Source organism: Nuphar pumila, chromosome 16, assembly GCF_984573655.1.
Source record: "Nuphar pumila chromosome 16, dmNupPumi1.hap1.1, whole genome shotgun sequence".
NCBI classification, from domain to species: Eukaryota; Viridiplantae; Streptophyta; class Magnoliopsida; order Nymphaeales; family Nymphaeaceae; genus Nuphar; species Nuphar pumila.
The window spans coordinates 68,604,401-68,625,946 of record NC_143264.1 but is presented as its reverse complement, the minus strand read 5'-3'; the positions used below and the strand labels follow the sequence as shown (position 1 = coordinate 68,625,946).

The 21,546-nt window shown below is 36.6% G+C and overlaps 1 non-coding gene across 1 annotated transcript; it reads right to left on the bottom strand.

Moving 5' to 3' along the window:
* Positions 1–21,234: 21,234 nt before the first annotated feature.
* On the bottom strand, positions 21,235–21,338 carry LOC149813431 (U6 spliceosomal RNA). The gene has a single exon (XR_016428409.1). It is a non-coding gene; the product is annotated as a U6 spliceosomal RNA (small nuclear RNA).
* Between the last annotated feature and the right edge of the window lie 208 nt (positions 21,339–21,546).

Genomic DNA, 21,546 nt, shown 5'->3' with positions numbered 1-21,546 from the left:
ATAAAGAAAACACTTGACATGACTATGTACAAATAAATATCTCAAAGCACTCATTGTACTTACACTCATTTAAAGTAAAGAAGTACTAATGTACCTCAAATCATTAATTAGAATAAAGACAAAACTACAACCCAACGTTCAATGTACTATTGTAAGAAATAGACTTTTTACATAAAATATGTATTACCTAAAATATTACGACGACTAGTGTACCCTCTATTTCACTTTTATGGAAAAAGGCATTCTCGAATTTCTCTAAAAGATATTTTTGAAATGACATAACATTTCACATTTCAAAAAGTTACAATTCCAAAATGTAACGACTACTTTCTAAAAGCTATATAAACACACTCAAATAAACTATTCAAACAATGGAATGGAATAGACGTGTGAGCTTACAACGAGAAAAATTCCTATTCGATATTTGAAAAGAGAGCCTTGAAAAAGAAAGAGAAAAAGAAAAGAAAGAAAAGAAAAAAAGTCAAGTCTAGCTCTTTGACAAAGAGTATCCTCTGAGTGACAAACAAAACATTCTGAGAATCCTTCATTCGTGCATTCATATCATTCTGAAGGTTCTATAGGAAGTATTGTAACTCTGTTATTCACTGTATTCCTTCTTTGTTGAAAGAAGTAGACCTCTGTGAAAGAGGGTGTTGCCCTTCTCTGTTGAGAGAAGAAGACCTCTGTGAAAGAGGGTGTTGTCCTTCTCTGTTGAGAGAAGAAGACCTCTGTGGAAGAGGGTGTGCCCCTTCTCTGTTGAGAGAAGAAGACCTCTGAGGAAGAGGGTGTTGTACTATTTATCCGGTGACTCAGATGTTATAGTGGAAAGCTCAAGTGGTTTGCTTGGGGACTGGATGTAGGTCTGGATACTGACCGAACCAGTATAAATTCTGTGTTTTATGTGTTGTGCCTTATTGCCTGATTATTTTATTTTATCGATCTTAATCATATTTCACTATTCACCCCCCCTCTAGTGGAATTTCAAAAAATATTGAATTATCAATGCATGCATAATAGTTCATGAAATTGCATTTTATGTTAAGCATGTTTATGGTAGAGAGGGAAAGAAAGTTTACGCATTAACTAAAATAAAGAAATTACCAATAATCACCAAACAAAAATTTCTAACAGATTTGTAAACCATAACAAAGTGTTAACCAACTCAGCATAGGAAACAAGCAAAATGAAGACTTTATGACATACAATATGCACATTATAGCAAACCAACAAGGAGAAATCAGTCATTTCATTTCCATTAACTTGAAAAAATGGAACCTACTTTATAATTTCATCTGAATGTGTGAAAAACTACTTTTGCTTGACAGTAGTTTTCTTGGAGGTGAATGATATCACATATATATATATATATATATATATCAAATCATTACATCCACCATCAATGCATGATAAATTAGATATTTTCTTTATCATAGCATTATTATTATTCTCTTTTAACTGGTTAAGATAATATCTGTAACATCATAAGACAAAATGACTGCAAACTGTGAATGGATGTACTGTAGGATAGTTGATAATGAGGTGTCGCTTGAATATATGGATGGTGTTGACAATTTTATTGAATTTGCAATGGCAGGTGTCAGCACAGTGGATCCCACCGGTCGGATCAGGTGCCTCTACATGATGTGTAAGAATAATCGATTTGTAGAACCTCATAGCATTAGACATCACTTATATAGGAAGGGTTTTGTCAGTGGTTATCAGAATTGGATGCTTCATGGTAAAAAATTTAAAATAATTTTAACACACTGGTGGATGTGGTGCACGATAATCTATATGTGGATTTGATATTTGATGTTGCAGGACCAAAACTGGGTTCTACTATGGGTCCTAGTGATGTACCAACTGGGATAGAGAAAGAAGCACCAAACGATGCTGCTAGTAGATTTTATGACTTACTTAGAGATGCTGATGAGCTACTGTAGAATGGTTGTGAGAGTCACACTATTTTGTTTGAAGTTCTTCAACTACTGAATTTAAAGTCAGAGTATAATTTGAGTCAATCATGTTTTGACCGTCTATGCTCTATTGTGAAGAGTATGTTGTCCAAAGATGAGAAATTACCATAAAATTTCTACCGTGCGAAAGTTATGGTTAACACTCTAGGTATGGGGTACCAAAAATAGATGCTTGTTCAAATTACTGTATGTTGTATTTCAAAGATCAAGAAAATAGCAAATCATGTTCATCATGTAGGCATCCTCGGTTCAAGCTAAAGACATGAAACAATGCTAGCATGAGGTCAAAAGAAATGTCATACAAGTCACTCTGCTACTTCTCTCTCTGATCATTGCAAAATTTTTCCTCTCTTGGTGTTCTCTTTCTTCATTTCTCTTTTCCTTCTTAACCTCCATTTCTTCCTTTTTGAAGGAGAGAAATAAAAGACAGAAAAGAAGAGAGAAGAGAAAAGAGAAAAGAGAGGAGAGCAGAGAGAGAAACTCTTTTGCGAAGGTCTCACTTGACCTTAATTTTGAAAAGATTTTAAACGATTACTCGCCTCCGTTTTTTAAAATATTGCGGAAAAAATTGGGAGACGGGATTCGCTCGTCGGTACGAGGTTTGACCGTTCTTGGAGCCTTTACCAGAAGTAATCGAACCAAGGATCGAATTTATGCCTTTTTGCTTTGCTAAAATGTGATCTAAGAATTTATTCTAAGTCTAAATGCATAAAGAAACATGCTTGTGCAATGCAAAATGCAGAAATGTATGCTTTTTGAGAAAACACTTTTGGAAATTTAAGATTTTCCAAGTGATTCTGAAGTAAATGTGATGAAGAAATGATTTGACATAATTGAATTTTAACTTAGAACTTGAGATAGATCAGGAAAGAGATTTGAAGTTCTAAGTCTTTGAAATAATTAGTGTTTGGGAGAATAAATCCTGACTTTGAAAAGAATGATTTGAAGCTGAGATGAAAAGAAAAGAAAAGAAGCTTCAAAGTCAGAAATGAACTTTGAATTTTGAATTTTTGAACTTGGATTTGGGAGAGGAAATGAATATTTTGAAATGGAATTGAGTTTCAGATTCGAAGTTTTGAAATCAGAACGGGATTTGAGAAATTCAAATGGAGTTTTGAAGATAGAATTGGATTTAAGAAGGCCAGATGTGATTTGAAAGTGGAATTGGTTTCTGGAATTTGGGAATCGAGATAGACTTGGATTTGAAATCTGGCCTTCTGAATGGATTTGGATCCGAAGTCAGAATTCTAAATGGAATCTGGATCTGAAGTCTGAGATCCAAAATGAAGTTAAATTCTGGATCTAGAATCCTAAATGGAATTGGATCTGAAGTCTGAGATCTAAAATGAAGTTGTTTTTTGAAGATCCGAATCCAATATGGAATTGGGTTCCAAATTTGGAACTCAAGGTAGTAAATTTTGGATCTTTTGAAGATGGATCTGGGTTTTTGAAAACCCAAATTGAATTTAAAACTTTAGAGAAGAATCGATTTTTGAGATTCAGAATCAATCTCAAAACTTTGATTTTGATTTTTGATAATCAAGACTCAAAAGGATGAATCTTGTTTTTAAAGCTTTGAGTTTTTGGAAATCAGAAGGTGAATCAGAGGTTTCAAAGTTTTATTTGAACTTTGATTTTGAATTTTGAGATGTTGAATTGAACTTGAAATTAAATCCTGAATATAATCTTGGAATTTTAAACTGAACTTTGAAATTTGATTTGGAATTTTGAATATAAAATGAATTCAAAATTTCAAAGTCAAATTAGACTTTGAAATCAGTTTTTTGAACTTTTGAAAATGAGATGAATTGATGAATTGAAATAGAAATTGAAGAAAGATATTCAAGATTCGCTTGGATTTTGGAAAAGAATTTAGGAAATATGATACAATTCTATCCTAAATGATGAATGAATTTAAAGAATTTTTGAAAATTGGATTTGAAAAGCATATTTCATTCTTTAAATGAATTGAAATAAGATTGAAGATATAAAACATTCCTAACTATGGTCATTGAATGTATTATATAATAATCATATTTGAATTCAGGTGAAGAATAAAACATATTTTGGTGCTTTTATAGAGTTTAAAATGAAATTAACTCTCAATATATCTTGACTATGGCCATTGATATATATTTTGAGTTAATTTTAAGTTAAACCCTGATAAAAGAAGAAAATATTTTAAAAATATGATGATTTTTGAAGATGGATCTAGTGTGGATCCAATGTTATTCCATAAAAGATGAAAATCATAAGTTTTGTTCACACCCTGACTATGGCCATTGGTGCAAATCATCAACTTAGGATTTAATCACCTTTTATCAAAATGGTGCACGTGCCATTCATGTTCCCATTCATGAAATTTTGGAATAAAAGAGAAATGACACGAAACAAGCATATGCATGCTCATACATTCTAATCTAATGTAGGAAATGCAAATTCTCATTATAATCTAGCTATTACAATCAGTTAATGGAATTAGAGCTACATTAATCTTAAAAGAGAAAATAATGCTCTTTATACATTTCCTGCAAAAATCAGAGTTAGGGTGAGTAAAAAAATGTCATATTGAAGAGATAGCATATATATACATTTCCTGCAAAAATCTCTATACCACAAGAGTGGCATCCTGAGTTTTCATGAAAAGTTGGATGTGACAATGCAAGTGTAATACACTAAACCAATGGAAAAGCATTTGTGCAACACCTAGATGTCATGCATAGGCTAATTAGGAGAATGCATATGTAATATTTTGAATTGACGAAGAGATTTAAAATGTATGTATATATGATCTCTAAATATAATGCCTAGTTCAAGGAAAGAATGCCTATGTACTGGTAACCTTGGAAAAATGCATTGGGACAAGTGCCAATTGCATGAAATGTGTTATTTTGTGAAATATAGATGATGACTAAATGTAGTGTAAGGGAGTGTAGTGTGATATTCACATGCTATGAAAGTGAAGATGTTGGTAAATGTACATATGATGTAGGTATGACTAATGCTATGGAAGATATAATGGAGAGATGATCAACCCGGGATATGCAGTTGTGAGATGAATGGAAAATTGAAGGAAGTGTTATATAACATGTATAGCTGTTATAGTGGTGGGAGATGGATATGATAGTACTAAGGCTAGCAGAGGATGAGTGTATCTATGAACAAGTGTGTTGGACATGTGAAGAAGGATGTGAGGTTTGTGTTGGGAAGGTGTGTATATCTAATGTTGATGTTATGAGCTAGAAGGTGCTGAAGCTATATAATGTTGTGAATGGCAGCAAGTGGATCAGGTGTTGCCATAAGTGCTATGTGGTGGTGGACAGCAATGGGGAAGGTTAAAAAGGTTGTACACAGTGTAGTGATTAATACAAAAAAAGGAAAATAAAAATGTATGTTGTATGTAACAGGAATAATATGAGTGCTGTGGAAATATTGCAGATGTGATACAGTAAGTGTTGGAGGTGTATGAGTGAAATACAGCAAGATGGAACATGGCGAGATGGATGCTGTGACAGGGAAAATGAAGATGATGTTGGAGTATATGTGACAGTGAAGGATGTGATTTTTCAGAATCATGCCATCTAAAAAAAAATTCTTGAAGACACTGATCTGGGTTTTAAGAAGCAATATTCTGCAACAAATGAGACAACAGCTCTTACAATAGCATCTCTTTTGTCCAAAAAGATTTAGTAATATTGGTAGGGATCCTTCCATCTGACCAACATCAGGAGATTTGCTTCCAGATATAAGAGAGCTTGACCTGAAGATAATAATCCTCAGAATGTTCAGCGCTCCTTCTGTTACATCTTCATCTGTGGACCTCTTTCATCAGTCTGTTCTTTATGACCATCTTGCACATAAACTTGTCTTAATTGCTAATTCATCTGGCTCATTTTGAGATACTCTAAAAAAAAGACTAGCAACCACTTCAGCATTTGCGCCAACCCTTTTGCATGTAAGGGCCTACTTTTTCTATTCCAAGCTTGTCGTTTCTGACCAAGAAAAATGATTTTATCCAAATGATCCCATAGTGATAACTTCAATTCGATGAATTCTGAACCATATGAAGAACTAACAACATCCCCAGCCTCACTGGTAGCAGAAGGCCACATAGTGATCAACTAGTGCTTTGCATTCAGCCGAAGACTCTAGACGTTGATTACTTGAAATATGGGGAGACAGTTGTTTCTTAGTGAAAGCTTTAGTAAGAACGGGAATGCAATCAGTTATTTCTGGTAATTTGCTTGCAACAAACGCGTGAGAGACCAGGCTACGAATTAGGATGCACCACCCAAATGAAATATAGTGGTTTAATTTCCTTATGATAATTCCCACAAGGTCACTTTTTGAACCTCTGGACTTCACTATGCTTTCGATCACCGGAACGAGACAATGATCTAAAGGCTTGTTCCTCTCAACACAATCCTTTACATATTTACACAGAAGAAAGGATACACCTAACTAATATTCAGCTTCAGAGATAACAGATCGATGCATCGAAAAATGATGCAAATGAATGATGCAAGGGTATGATGAGTGGTTGTTCTTCTGGAATGCTCTTTTTAAAACAAGTATTTTCAATAAAACTTTGGAAAATCGTCAACCAAAAATTTAAAAACCGACTTTCCACAAAGTGGTAAGTACGGGTCGAATCCACAGGGAACAGGAATTAAACACAATATTTCTATAAAATTCAATTTATTAATGATAAATGTCAACCTACAATTATAAAGTTAATACAACTGCAAATAATCACTAAAAGAAAAGTAATGAAGCAATCAGTCTTCTGCTCCACGCCAAGGGTATTTCAGTCTTTTCGCCACTTAGAGAATCTTCTCACTTGGACAATAACCCTCGACAATAAATATGCTTTTCAACCTAAAAAAATGTAGAAAAATACAAAGTTAGTTTTCTATTCTAACAATGAAAACAATAACTAAAACTATTTCTAATTTTACGAGAATTATAAAACAAATGCTAATTATCAAGCAAAAATTAAATAAAATACCAAAGTAATTCTAAAATTAACCAATTTAACTCTACTAATGCTGTATGATGATGATGCAACTCCTAAAATGCAGAAACTACTGAAAACCAGTTTAAAATGCCGAAACTAAGAAAATTACGAAACTACCCCTAACTAGTGTAAAATAGCATTCTGACCGGTTATCGGAAAACCACTGTTTGACAGGGCAAACGAGGTCCGATTTTCCCAAAATGTGTTCTGTTCTGCAACTGACAGATTAAACAAACTGATAGTTTTTACAGAATTGAAAAACAGTATCTGGAACTCCAGATATAAGCGTTTCAAATCTGGGAAAAAACAGGATATCGCCAGTCCTGTAATTTAAAATCCCGAAAAAGCGGTTTTCACAAAACGCTTAAAAATCAGACCAAACCAACTCGGATTGAGCTGAAATTTGGTCTGCATACAGTTAACACACCAATAAAGAGAATAGAAAAATGATATTTTGAAAACTCGAAATTGTTGCAAATGAAACGATGATAGTGCGACAAGACAAAAATCGAGTTTCGGATTCAATGCACTATTCACTTTATAAAGCTATTTTAAACACTAAAAATGCAATCTAACCCTAATGCAATCCTAAATGGTACTGAATGACAATTTATATGCAGCTATTAAATGCAATTATGCTAAATGACATAAGAATGAAATGCAATATGCAAATTACGACTAAAGCCAACTTAAATACCAATTCAAATGCAACTAAGGTAATTAAAAGTATAAACCTAACTATATGACTTAGCAATTACAATTAATAAGAACTGAAGACAGTTTAACTAAATGCAATGGTCAAATCAAACCTAATAAACAACTACACATTAAATAAACACTAACTTCTAAAATCTAACTGAATCGATTAAGTAAAGGACTAAACTAACTTATACTAACACTAATGTGAATTAAAACTAAAGTTAAGTAGACCACTAAAAACCAAAATGGGGCGGTTTTAAGATATGACTAGGTTCAACTAGGTTCACGCCACACCTGGCTAGGTTGACTCGACTAGACCCTGCCTAAATTAGGAATTGAAAAATAAATATCTAATGAATTAAAAATAACAAATTCAATTAATACTCACAAATCTCTACACCTAACACATTACTATGCTAATCGTAATTAAAACTTATCTAATTAGAGACTCAATCTTAATCCGAGAGTTAATGAACAATTAATCTTAAATAGGTAATTCTAAATCTAAAATATACTATTAAGTAAATGGGTATCAATGTGAGTAAATGCTCTCGAATAAATTTGGAAAACTTATACTATCCAAAATCGTCCAATAGAGAGGAGTTATACTTTTAGAACTTGCCTTTGCTCACTTTGGAAATTTTAAAACACTCAAAACCGTCCAAGCAAATGGGATAACCGTTAATATAATGGCTTGATAAATAAAATGGGCAACAAAGGGTTGAAACCATCCAGCTCCACAAGGGCCACACGTTTTGAACTTTTTCAAAAGGATTAGACAACCATTAAATGTTCTTTCCCAAAACAGTGGACACCACTTTGGAAACTTAATTGGAATTCAAAAGAATTTTCCAAAACTAAACCAGTAACTCTCCCTTATCTTGGCTGGACAATTAACCTTTCTTTCTTTCTTCAGATACTCCACATGAATTTAGAAAAACTCCAGACTGCCACAATAAATTCCAAACTACAATTACTCAACTACCCCTTTCCCAAAATTCGATATACTCTATATACTAAAATCAAACCCTATCTAAACTAATTAAATCCATAGCTCACTAAGATAAAGAAAGGTTAGAATTGGGAAAACACAACTATCTAGAATTACGGAAGGATACTCTAATTCAACACTTATCACTAATGTAAAAACGTCTATACAAATCAATTCCTACTACAACGAATATAGACACTTTAAGACACTTACCTAAAGTCTAAAAATCTACCAAAAGCAGCCTAGAGCTCAATTGGAGCTTTAATGGCTGACGCCCCTCCTTGGGGAAGACAACTAACTAAAATACTAAAATCAAAATGCGACAATTATGTTAATACAACCATGAAAATAACTAAACTAAATTAACATACATCTACAACTAACAATCTAAACTAACTAAAATCTAAACAAGTTATCTAATATGCTGGGAATTAAGACAATCTAAAAAAAACTGTAATTGCAATCTAGCTACACGCCTACCATAATCACAAAACCTTGAAAATAAGTAACACTAAATTTACCACAAAAACGAATCTCTACCTTAACTAAAACATTAATCAACAATTTGGGCTAATGTAATAAACTGAAACTAACTGAAACGTCCTACAACCAACTGGACAACACCTAAAACAAAGAGGTAAAACTCGATTCTTTTTGTATTTTCAATAGAAACCCAAACACCAAAACACCAAGTGATATTTAGAACAATCCTAAAATGAAGACATTAATCAATACAACCTTCACGAAACTATGAAACTAACAAGATGCAGGTAGACACACACCCAACCAACTGAAATCACACGCACTCACCTCACGTAAAATTTTCATTCAACGAAATTTTCAAAAACATGCACACGACATACCTAGAATCAAAACAACATAATTCTTTAACAAAAACAAATCTAGATCACTAAGGACACAGACGAATAATACTCATATTACACGAGACACTACAGAAAAAAATTTGCAGAACATAGACTTGCTGAAACACCAAGATCGACTAGAATTAATCTAGCCGATTTGTTTTTATTTTTAATTGAAACAATAAGCAATCACATCCAACGACTAAATTAAATCAAACTGAACTTTTTGAACTGGTTTTTCTGTAGAGACAACCCAACAAAACACGCTGGACAAAAAAAAACAAATCAGCTAGAATGGGTTCTAGCCGATTTACACGTTTTGGGCGAGAAACGATGGAAAATGGGGACTCGAACACAAAAGCACTGAAATAAAACCTAGATCTACCGTGCTGGTCTATGCACGAGTTCTATGCTAGGGCTAAAACAATGAAAATACAGCAAACCCACAGGAAATAATAAAAGAAAAACGAGCACACACGTTTTGGGCTTTAACTAGAAGAAAAGAGAGAAGAAGACCTACCGCAAGGGCGATCCGACGATCGTGGGGAAGAAGAGAGCGGACAATGGCTTTGGCTTGACGTCCCGAACGGTTCGAGAATGCTGGAATATCACCACGAACAGTATTCCCACGGCTGCAACACGTTGGAGATCCACCGAAGATGTTGCAACAGTATTCCCACGGCTGCAACACGTTGGAGATCCACCGAACGGGGGCCGATTCGCGATCGGAGGGCTCAGAAAACCGGATGGAGGTAGGGCCGGCTCATCTTGTTGGGGTGTTTCGCACTTCCAAGCAAGATTAATGGTCTCCACCTCTGCTACACCTGCAAGAACACGGCAAATGGTGAGAAAACACAGCAAGGATACTAAAGAAACGAAAAGGAATGGAAAGAGAGATAGATTAATGCTTGATTTCCAAGCAAAAACACAATTTTCAATGGAATTGAGGTGGGATGAGGGGTAAGAGAAGGTGCTGGAGTAGATTCACTGTAGGAGGCGCCAATCCCAATGCCAAAGACGCCTAGGGTTTGCTGGAAACTATAATTTATACTTTTGATAGTTTTCAGAAACAAGGTTATAAAAAAATATTTTACTAGGCGCCACTTTCTGAGGGGTTTTCTGCAAAACTTTTTGAAATGGGTATGGATATGTGTGTGGGTTGGATTTTGGACTTTTTAAGAATTGATCCAAGGTCCAATTGACCTAATTGGGTCGGATATGGATCCGATCCACCTCAAAATCCGTGCCCAAACACTGAAATAGCCACAACTCTCTCATTTTAACTCCGATTTTTCTGAAATTCGAACCATAGCCCCTTACTATCAAAACACATCTAAACATGGGTTCAAAACCTTAAACTTGATACAAAATGCATGAAAAACTTGTTTACATGATGTGCATTTCATGCATCATCAAATACCCCCATGCTTGAATGTTTGTTAGTCCCTTAACAAACCCTAATTATGATATGCAACGAAGACAAGAAATGCTAAGTATGAATGCATAATACTAACTCACTTTCGTAGGAATCACGGTTGCATTTAGCGTATGCAACAAGCCCTTTAAACCCCTAGCTTACACTAGTGGACGAGTAAGGTCTCGTGAGGGTTTGCAGCGATGCTACCCACAAACATCAATGAAATGCGAGGATGATCCTTAAAAAATATTAGGCTCTTAAGAATACAGTTGTAATACATATTTCATGTAATTGACATTCTCAAAACAAGTTTAAAAATCTCATGCCACCACAGTAAAAATTCTTTTCCTTCACTTTTCTAATATTGTAGCTAGTTCATGATTTTTCTCCGAAAGTCAAGTATTCTCATGTTTTACTCATTTATTCTCACTTGTATATTTTCTGCACAGTAATACACATTTATGCTTAAGCAATGAAAAATTTCTTATTTAGCTCATTCTTTTCTTTCATTTTCACTCTTTTTTTTTTTCAACTTTTGATCTCTTGCGTATTCTTCCCATATGAGCACTATTTCGAATAGTCAGTTTTCGTGACCGGTGTAGCGAGCTTTGGGTCAGTGACTCCCAAGTCGGCCGACCTTAGGGCACTAGATACAGAGTATCCCTCGGACTTAATTGCTCGAGTCACTAGACCTTCTATTCTAATAGTTTACGTATAGTCTTCCTCTTGTCATGTGCAATGTCTCTATCTCTTAGGCTTTCTATGCAGTCCATGTAACAAGCTTTCGAACCGGTGGCTCCCAAACCAGTTGGCTTTGGGGCACCAGGTGTAAAACACCCTTCAGATTCTACTTACTCGAACTACAAAGGCCACAGATATAGACTTAGACAAGAAGATGATCTCCTTCGTTATCCTTTTCGTTAAGATACTCAAACACTTCATCTCGTGTCTGAGTTCTACTACTAGGATTCACAAAGACATCAACAACTAAACGTAGCTCTATTCTTTTAAACTCATTTTTCAAACACATCTTTCCATTGCTTATTTCTTTCAGAAAACATACTGTGCGTACTTATACTAAAGTGATTCAAAATTTTCTAACAATCAAATACTCTCTTTTCTTTGAATTTTCTCATGAATAACTACTCTATTTGACTCAGTTCCGAAAATAAAATTTTTATGGGGCTTAAAAATTTATAAACTGTTAGATTATGCCAAAAACAATCATATATGCTACACTTTGTTCTCAAATGCCTACTTTGATTACCAATCATACAAAAATAAAATAAAAAATTTTGACATTTTTGTGTGCATGCATCTAAACCACCCCCCCATGCTTGAATGACACTGTCCCTAGTGGCATACAAAATGAATAAACATGTAATGCAAATGCACACTAAAAAAACACTAACAAACATATGGGAGAAAGGATAGATACAACCTGATTTGCTTTGAGCTTCTGAAGTTGATTTTCATCTGATCCTTGAATTCTTTGAAAGCTCTTCTCTATACCTGGTAATTGATACACTAAATGTTAAGTTCATCCTGCATACATCAAAACACAAATTAGCACATGTGAAATGAAATACTAAATAAATAAAAACTCAAAAATGAAAAAGAAATCATGTACATATGATACATCCCTCTGGTCGAATCCTCATGCCTTCGTGAGATGCACTATCTCACACTCACCATCCTGCAAGGCATCTGAAATGAAGGGCTTCAATCTTTGCCCATTTACCTTGAATATACCTTGGGTCATAGGATCAAATAATGTCACTGCTCCATGAGGAAATACTTCTTTCACAATATACGGGCCTGTCCATCTCAATCTTAATTTCCTTGGGAATAAATGTAGACGAGAATTGTATAGCCACACTTTCTGATCTGGCTCAAACACTTTTCTGACAATATGCTTATCATGAAATGCTTTTGTGCGAGCTTTATATAATTTGGCATTCTCATATGCATCATTACTGAGTTCCTCTAATTCTGAGAGCTGCAGTGCTCTCTCTTTGCCAGCCTGGGTGAGGTCAAAATTCAATTTCTTGATAGCCCAGTACGCTCTATGCTCTAACTCAACAGGAAGATGGCATGCTTTCCCGAATACAAGGCGATACGGGGACATGCCAATGGGAGTCTTGAATGCAGTTCTATATGCCCAAAGTGCATCATCTAAGCGCTGGGACCAATCCTTGCGGTCCGGACGAACTGTCTTTTCTAAAATTCGCTTAATCTCCCTATTGGACACTTCAACCTGTCCACTAGTCTGCGGGTGATACGGAGTGGTGAATCTATGATTGACAGAATATCTTCTCAAAAGAGAAGCTATCTGTACATTCCTAAAATGTTTGCCGCCATCGCTAATCATCGCACGTGGCACCCCAAAACGACTGAAAATGTTGTGCTTAATGAACTTAAGCACTACTCTATGATCATTGGTCTTGGTTGCCACCGCCTCGACCCACTTGGACACATAATCAACCCCCACCAGAATGTATAAATTTCCGAATGACGGCGGAAATGGTCCAATGAAATCAATGCCCCAAACATCAAAAATCTCGACTATCAAAATCGGAAGCAAGGGCATCATGTCCCTCTTGGACATGTTTCCAATCTGCTGACATCGCAGGCATCGCCTACAAAACTCATGCGCGTCCCTGTGGAGTGTGGGCCAATAAAATCCTGACTGCAAAACCTTTGCAGCCGTCTTCCTACTACTAAAATGCCCTCCACAGGCTAACGAATGGGAAAAATTCAGAATGGACTGGTACTCCTCCTCCGGAACACATCTCCTAATGATCTGGTCTGCACAGTATTTGAACAACTCCGGTTCATCCCAATAATAGTGCCTCACCTGAGATAGGAATCTCTCACGCTCATTCTTGTTCCAATGCTCAGGTATCTGCCTCGAAACCAGATAGTTCACAATATCTGCAAACCAGGGTAACTGCGATGTACTGACTGCCATGATCTGTTCGTCGGGGAAAGAATCACTGATCGGCCTCTGATCTTGCGTGGTCTCCACGATCAGTCTGGAAAGATGGTCTGCTACTACATTTTCGCGTCCCTTCTTATCTCGAATCTCGAGATCAAACTCCTGTAGTAGTAGGACCCAACGAATCAATCTCGGTTTGGTGTCTTTCTTATTCAACAAATATTTCAATGCAGAATGGTCAGAATAGACAACCACCTTCGAACCGAGTAAATAGGACCTAAATTTATCCAATGCGAAAACTACCGCAAGTAGTTCCTTCTCTGTCGTAGTATAATTCATCTGGGCATCAGACAGAGTTCTACTCGCATAGTAGATCACATAGGGTTTCCTATCAATGCGTTGTCCTAAAATGGCCCCCATAGCATAATCAGATGCATCGCACATAATCTCAAATGGGAGAGTCCAATCTGGAGGTCTTAAAATAGGTGCAGTAATCAAGGTCTCTTTGAGAATCTCAAAGGCCTTCATACAATCCTCACCAAACACAAAGGGCTGGTCTTTCTCCAGTAACGTACATAGCGGTCGAGAGATTTTACTGAAATCTTTTATGAACCGCCTATAAAAGCCCGCATGCCCTAAAAATGATCGAATCTGCCTCACAGAGGTGGGTGGAGTCAAACGGGAAATGGATTCCACCTTCGCTCTGTCAACCTCAATACCACGCTTGGACACAATGTGTCCAAGCACAATCCCCTCCTGGACCATAAAATGGCTCTTCTCCCAACTCAGGACGAGATTGGTCTCCACACACCTACTCAGTACTCGAGCAAGTTTTTGGAGGCAATCTTCAAAAGAAGAGCCATACACTGAAAAGTCGTCCATAAAAACTTCCATCACATCATCAATCATGTCCGAGAAGATAGCAAGCATGCACCTCTGAAAAGTAGTCGGGGCATTACAGAGCCCAAAAGGCATACGTCTAAACGCGAAGGTGCCATAAGGACATGTAAACGTGGTCTTCTCCTGGTCGTCAGAATGGACAGCTACCTAGTTGTATCCTGAATATCCATCTAGAAAGCAGTAGTAGCTCTGTCCTGTGAGTCTCTCTAAGATCTGATCAATGAATGGCAATGGGAAATGATCTTTTCTAGTTGCCACATTCAGCTTCCTATAATCGATGCAGACTCGCCATCCTGTAGTGGTCCTCATCGGAATTCTCTCACCCTTCTTATTCTCAACCACAGTGAGTCCAGACTTCTTCGGCACAACTTGAATCGGACTGACCCACTGGCTATCAGAAATAGGGTAAATGATTCCGGCATCCAACCACTTCACCACCTCTTTCTTCACCACTTCCTTCATGTTGGGATTTAGCCTTCTCTGCATATCCCTAAATGGCTTGACTTCCTCATTACAATGGATCCTATGCATGCAGAATGAAGGATCAATCCCCTTTAGATCAGCAACTCCCCATCCAATCGCTGCCTTATGCTCTCGAAGAATAGTCAGCAATCTCTGTTCCTGCTTCTCAGTGAGCAAGGATGAGATGATCACAGGCAGAGTCTGATCATCTCTGAGGTATGCATACTTGAGTGAATCCGGTAAGGGTTTCAACTCAAGTTTCGGAGGCGACTCTATCGACGATTTGGCGGGGGTCTCCGCAAGTGGTGGAAGAGGCTCCCTGACAGCTCTTCAATGTGGTCTCTCTGACGACACTCTAGACACGTCTACACAACTATTCTTCTCTATATGATACAAATCTAAAGAATCCTCAGTAATGTACAACTCAGGTTGCTCTTCCACTAACTCCTGTTCAATGTCTACATGAAAGCAGTCCATGTCTCCTGCTGGTCCCATCGCGGCATTGAAAATATTCAGCTTTACCTTCCTATTGCCGAATGAGAGATCCATGGCTCCGGTCCTACAGTTGATGCAAGCATTGGCAGTCGCCAAGAATGGTCTGCCTAAAATAATCGGAGTCTGGTGTTGGCTATCTACACCTTCCATATCGAGAATAATGAAATCGACTGGAAAATAAAAGTCATCCACCTTAACTAGCACATCCTCCAAGACACCTCTCGGTACCTTGACGGAACGATCTGCCAGCTGCAGTGTAATCGGAGTCGATCTCATCTCTCCCAGCCCGAAAGAATCAAAGAAATATCCGGGCAGAATGTTCACGCTTGCTCCAAGATCGAGCAATACGCGTTCTATCCGGATGTTCCCTATGGTACACGCAATGATAGGGGCTCCAGGGTCCTTGAGCTTTGGTGGTGTCTGATGCTGAAGTACTGAACTCACCTGCTCAGTCAGATGGACCCTGTTAGGAACTCGCTCTCTAGATTTACGCTTTTGCGTACATAGTTTCTTCAAGAATTTGGCATATGCCGGCACCTGCTGAATCGCATCAAGCAAAGGTAGGTTGATCTGCACATGCTTGAAGATGTCAAGCATGTCCTGGATCTTCGCACCTTGCTTCTCTCTATAACCAGGAGACTCTAATGCTTTGGGATAGGGTGGTGGGGAATTATACTCTGCTGGCTCCTCCTCTTTGTGAGAAGGCTCACTCTTATCCTTCTTTTTCTCTGATGATGAAGATGATGATGGTGAAGATGATGATGGGGATGGGGATGATGGCTGAGCCAACGTAGGTGAAGCACTGGTCTCTGGCTCCTCTATCCTCTCTCTACTTTCTCGCTCTCTGCTCTCGACGTGATACTCACATCCACTCCTCAAGGCCATAACTGATTTAGCCTGCTGCTGCGTCTCGGTATGAAATAGGCCTCCAGTCATCTGGTCCTTACCCCTTCGGGTTCATGACAGCCTGACTCGGCAATGTCCCCTCGGGTCTCCTACTAATAGCCTCAGCTAACTGTCCCATTTGTGACTCTAACTTCGCAATGGACTGCGTATGCGAGCTCAAAATCTGGCTACACTTCTTGAAGGCGTTCTGATTAGAGGTTTTCACCTCTTGGAATGCTTGGAGAAGTCTCTCCTCAAAAGATGTCTGCGGGGCAGACTCCTGCTGAATCGGTGGAGTGACAGAAGAAGAAGAAGACTGAGAATAGTTCGGTCTTTGAAATGACTGAGTAAAAGCTGGCTGCCGAACTGGCTGAGAGGAAATAGGCATCTGCATGGAAGACTGTGGATTCTTCCATGAAAAATTGGGATGGTTACGCCAACCCGGATTGTATGTCGATGAAAATGGGTTATTCGGCGGTCTGACGTAACCCTGAGCTGCCTGAACTTGTTCTTGAACAAATTCAGGGTACTGAGCTGCCGAAGGGCACTCAGTGATCTCGTGTGCCGGACTGGCACAAAGAGTACACACCTGCTGTGTAGTGGATGGTCCTGAGAGAAGCTGGTCCAGCTTCTGAGCAATCATGTCTACCTTGCACTGTAGTGCAGTAGATGGACCAACTTCAAGAACACCAGCTTTCTTCTGAATGCTGGGTGTGGCTCTATCAGATTGAGAGCTTGAAGCATAATGGAGTGAATTCTCGGCCAATATATCAAATAGCCTCCATGCTTCGTCCTCGCTCTTCAGCATGAATGTCCCTCCACATGAAGAGTCGATCATCTGACGATTTTTGTCAGACAATCCATCGTAGAAGCTCTGCACCAGTTGCCATTTCGGCACCTGATGATGGAGACATTTCCTGAGGAGATCCTTCATTCTCTCCCAGGTCTCATGAAAGCGCTCACCATCTAGCTCTGAAAAGCTAGTGATGGCTCTACGATATTGGTTCGTGCGACCAATGGGAAAGTATTTTCGAAGAAACTCCTGTTGCAACTGATCCCAGGACTCATTTGCAACAAAAAATACACGATTTTTCTCTCATGTGCTTATTCAGAAGAAATTTGCATATTCAAGGAAAAACACAAATTTAAGAGTAAATTCGCATATATAGGAGTAAATCTGCATATGTAAGTGAAAAAACACATAAAGGCTCAAACGATCATGATCATCTACAAATGTAAACTCACATATTTTGGAGGAAAATCACATATTTTATGTTGTGAATGACTCATTCCTCATAACTCTTTATAGGAGAAAAATTGCATATTTTGGACAAATTCGCAAATGTATTGGTCAACTGTTCGCAAATTCATTTTGTGGACTTCCTCATCCTCACAAATATTTGTCATTTTTTGCCTATTATTTTATGCGAACTTTCTCATCTCATAATTATTTGATTATTTTTGCCTATTATTTTTGTGGACTTTCATATCCTCACAAATATACAGTTTTACCTACTGAAATCAAATTGACAACATTTACATAATTCACCTGCTTACAATTACAATCTATAATTAAAATCTATAGATAAAAAAATTACATGTTATATTCAAATTCATAGCACTTACATAATTCACTTGTTTACAATTACAATCTACAAATATAAAATCTATAATTATAAAATCATAAAAAATTTAGCATTTACACATTTCACCTATTACATTCTAATTTAATGCACTTATAATTCACATTTTTATAATTATAATTTATAACACTTACAATTCAAATTTACAGTAGATACACAATTCAATGATTTATGATTTTACAATGAATCACTGATATGATTTATAATTCAAATTTAGAATTACATACACAATTCAATCAAAGACAATTCAATGATTTACAATTACATTGATTTACAATGAATCTCAATTACACTTTATAAAACAATTGAATACAAATATAATACATCAATAATATTAAACAATATTTGAGTATAAATAAAAGTTTTGGTACAATAAAATAATAAATACCTCTAACAACACCAACATCCCGATCATATTTTTTCTTTCACTCATTACGCTACTCAAACTTGAATACATGTGTGCAATTGAGGCTGCTCTTCATGCATATTGATCGATGTGATCCAGGTCTTGCAACAATTCAATATACAATGCATGAATCGACTTTGTACTAGTGTCGATGAATAAGCATGTGTCAAAGAAGTATAACAAGAATGCTCTCACTTTCTTCTCCACCCTACTGATGCCCTTCCCTCCAACATATGATAGCTTCTTCTTCATCATCTTACCCTTGTTGGGGTCATAGTGGTTATATATATATATATATATATATATGTATATATATATATATATATATATATAATCAATAAATGAATATAAAATTGATAATGATTACAAACATGTATATACAAAATAACAAATCAATAAAATACATGTTCAAGAGCATCAGACCTTGTTTTTTGCTGCAACATCTTCCTCAAAACTTACACTGTCTCCTTCAAAAAATCATCCTCAGACTCCTAAGGATGATTCTCCTTATGATTGTCCAATGCACTCTCAGGGCTAGCCTGAACATCTTCTTCAGCATCTGATCTAGCCATAGGACCCTCACTCACATCCACTTTCTAAGGAGAGTTGACATTAATCTCTGCCTTGGGTTCACATACTCCTCTTAGTGAGGTACCTCCTTTGCCCTTATATATGATCTTTTTCCTCTATTATCCACATCCTCTATCTTCATTTTTCCAATGCCACTGCAGATGGCCGCATCTCCAACTTCATCTATCTGAGCATTGAGGTTATCAATAAAATCAAAGTGAGTCAATGGGTCACTCTCATTGAGTTACCCTCCCCCTTCTTAGATGCTTTCAGAATGAGAGGCAAACTTGTGATAATAAACCCTTTAACCTTTTCTACACATTCTGCCTTATATTTGAGCTACTTTGAAATTGTTAGTTGATGTTTGGCTAACATTGAAGGTGTTTGCTAATGATTGTTTGAGCATAAATTTTTGGGTTTATGGATGGTGCACTTTTTATAAAAAAAGTCAGACACCCATATTCTTGACATTGGACGTGGCTCCCTCAATATCCATGTGTCAAGCTTACTTCATGCTTCATAGTATATAGGATGACCCAATTTTTAATTTTTTTCTTTAGCTTTTTCTATTGTGCTCCAATACTAGAAGATGATATGGGTGTGAACCCCTTCTATATAGTCTTCTCAATGACCATAGTAGTAAAAATTTTAGAATTTTCTACAATAATAAGATAGGGAATATATGTAACAGGCAGGCAAAAGAGACACATGACATAGGCCATTGAAAAGCATTGCAAAAAACAGACAAAATAGCCTATTAACAAACAACAACAAAAATCAAACAATATTCCCAACATATCATGTTTATCATACAAGATATACAATATATAAACAACCAAACTGGAGGATGAAGGTATATGAATTATTGAAACAAATGGAATAGGCTATTTGAACATGCAAAGATAACTTGAAAACCATGCAATTCTTTCACAAAATAACTAACACATGTCAATTGTGCAAAAAAATAACCGATTCTAGTTGTTGTTTCAAAAAAATAAGTGGTTTAGTCGTTAAAGATGTGCTTACCAAAAAAAATCACCATCGATGATTTTGGAATACTCGAGGATGAAATGTCGCCGATGAATCACCAAAAAATAGTTGTCAAAAAAGTCATCGTCGGGAAGCAGGTTGGAGACCACAAAGAACCCTCATTTGTGTGAAAATAACCTTGGGGTGTAGACAATCATTTTTTATACTAAATTGTTTAGAAGTGTGACCTTCATGAGGTATATGCGTTAATCGCTACATATATGCAACTTTAGTCCAGTATGTGCAAAGTTATGAGGTTCAGTTTAACAAGAGGTTAACAAATATTTTTATGAAAACTTTGTGAGGTATATACAGATTAAGTAGGGTATTTGTGAGGTTACGAGGTTTAGTTTAATAGGAGGTACACATATTTTTATGTGAATTTTGCATTATATATGTGAACTTAGTCAAGTATTTGCGAAGTTTTGCGGTTTGGGTTTAACATGATGTTATTATGCGAACTACGTGATATCCATAAACAAGAAAAAAAATGTGCGGACCTCCTTTTAGGTGAGAGTTTGTGATACCCAATGAGCAGAGCGATATATCATCTGAACTTCATGAGTTTCACACATGCATAAGGTAAAAAGGTCCTAATGAAGTTGGCCATTTGTGATTTTGGGCATGAGGCAGATTTCAAAAATTGTGAAGTATTTAGGAAATGTATCATTTTTTATGTATAATACGATCATTTTTAGCGCAAAAGTCCCACACATTAGTTAGTTTTTTCTATGAAGAATGGGAAAATCACCCCATGATCAGAGACCTAGGCACATTGGCTATATTTGTTGTACTTATGGTCATTGTCACAATGGTATAAATCGGTGATGCGCCCCTTTACCCCAAGGAATCACATTTGCTTCGATGTAAGCATTAATCATTATACCTTTACTCTTAATAATGCAAGCGGTTGATGTATGTAAGAATGGAACCTTGAGCACCTAAATTTTTTTAATCATTTTTTAATTTGTGTGTGTCATCCTTGCGCAGGGGTCATGATAATTTTTTCTATATTGTTTCGATTTTATTGGATGTCTTCGAAGAGACACATTAGCTGTAATACCTCAGATTTTTAGAACCAATACTTGTTAAAATATCAGAATTATTTTTTTTAATGCAGCAAAAATACGACCGTTGGACGTCAGTTTAGAAAACATCTGACGAGTCATAGTTATATATCTAACAACATACTCAAATCTTAAACAAACTAACATATTTTATTTACAAGTCTTTATTACAAAACAGTACTGCTTGG